The sequence below is a fragment of the Trichechus manatus genome, unplaced genomic scaffold, assembly GCF_000243295.1.
Source record: "Trichechus manatus latirostris isolate Lorelei unplaced genomic scaffold, TriManLat1.0 scaffold00021, whole genome shotgun sequence".
Taxonomy (NCBI): domain Eukaryota; kingdom Metazoa; phylum Chordata; class Mammalia; order Sirenia; family Trichechidae; genus Trichechus; species Trichechus manatus.
Window position 1 is genome coordinate 7,391,149 of NW_004443957.1, and position 2,137 is coordinate 7,393,285.

The following is a 2,137-nucleotide window of genomic DNA, read 5'->3' on the forward strand; positions in this document are numbered from 1 at the left end:
GCCTCTGGGAGTTTTTATCTCTCAAGTGAGTCCACATGAAGTCTCTAACAATTAGTTAATTATCCTTTATGAATTCCTACCCAACGTTGGGTCCAGTAGCAAGGTAGTCTCTGCTCCCTGTAAGTGGTGAGTCTCTGTATTATTCTGTATCTCCAGCTTTCAAAGTAGTGGTTAGATCTATAACCTCAATTCTCTGATGGATGAAAGAAGAGTTTTTGATTTTCAGATTTTTTGTTGTTGTAAGGAATCTAGGGATGACTTTCAAGCTCCACACATGGCAAACTGAATAAGCAACTTAATTTTCATTGAGCCTCTTTCTGACTCTGTATGCCTACAAAATATCAAAAAAAAAAACCAAAAAAACAATTCAGAGTGTTTTCAGCTACTGCAGAAGAAAGATCTTTGTTGGAAACCTGAAGAAGAAAGAATCCAATGTTATTAATCATTTTCTTAATCCTTCTTAGGTGACTACCAGTGATTCCTACAATATAATACTAATAATGTTTACTCTAGCATTGGTATTACTATTATAAAGGCTACCTTTACATAATAACCTCGACTCACTGAGGAGTCAAGAGCTGAGAAATATTTTTAGAGGGCATTAACTACAGAAAGATGCTTTCTTATGGCTTCTGGGAATGCCATATTAGCAAAATTTGACTGAGAAAAAAGAAGTTGTGAAGTATGCTCTGCAAGGATCTGAAGATCTGAAAGCTCCAAATGATTCTGCCAGCAAGAGAGAAGAGGAAAGGCATGGTGAAAAAGAAAGTTGCAGATTAAAACCATTTATGTTAAAAAGATTTAAACAAACAAAACCATACTCTTCTATTGGTACACATAAAATGATACTGGTGATTGTAGCAAGTGCATGGGGGGAGCAGTCTCTAGAAAGGTTGTGGATTTCATGTTTTCTATATTCTTTGATTCTATGACTTGAGAAAATACATAAGTATTCATGGAATAAAAAGAAGCAGAGAAAGATTTTTTCACATGATTATAGAAGAAGATATAAAATGGGTCAAATAATTAGCTTTAAACATTTTTGAAAGGGGTTTTAAGGAATTAGTTTGGAAAGCTGTTGTGATGGTTAAGATTGTGTGTCAACCTGGCTGGGCCATGATTCTCAGTGTTTTGGCAGTTGTGTAATGTTATGATCACTTCCCTGTTGAAATTAGATATGTGATCACCCCCATGATGGAATCTGCTGAATGGTACCAGTGGGGGCGGGGCCGGTGGTGGCTCACCACCCCCTCAGCCGTCATCTCTCTGACCTCCACTGCCTACTTCCTTCCTGCTCACCTTGCCAAGGTTTTAACAATCAAGTGGATAGGATGGTGATCAGCCAGCAACCTGGTGGCAAGTTGATTACGCTGGACCACTTCTGTCATGGAAAGGGCAGCATTTTGTCCTTACTGGAATAGACACTTACTCTGGATACGAATTTCCCTTCCCTGAACGCCATGCTTCTGCCAAAAATACAATCCGTGGACTTACAGAATGCCTTATTCACCATCATGGTATCCCACACAGCATTGCCTCGGATCAAGGGACTCAATTCACAGCAAATGAAGTGCAGCAGTGAGCCCATGCTCATGGAATTCACTAGTCTTACTATGTTCCCCATCATCCTGAAGCAGCTGGCTTGATAGAACAATGGAATGGCCTCCTCAAGACACAATTACAGTGCCAGCTAGGTGGCAATACCTTGCAGGGTTGGGGCAGTGTTCTCCAGGAGGCTGTATATGCTCTAAACCAGTATCCAATGTATGGTGCTGTTTCTTCCACAGCCATGATTCATGGGTCCAGGAATCAAGGGGTGGAAATGGGAGTGGTACCACTCACTATCACCCATAGTGACCCACTTGCAAGATTTTTGCTTCATATCCCCCTGACCTTATGCAACTTATGCAGGTAAGCTGCTAGCTCAAGTACCAAGAACCGGAGGTCAGATGACAAGAGGCAGCTGCAGGACCCAGAACAACCGAAAAACCTTGGCAAGGTGAGTAAGTGATGGAGGGTAGAGAGATGAAGTCTGAGGGGCGGTGAACCATCACCAGGCCCCACCCCCGCCAGTACCATTCAGCAGATTCCATTGTGGGGGTGATCACATATCAAATTTCAACAAGGAAGTGATCAA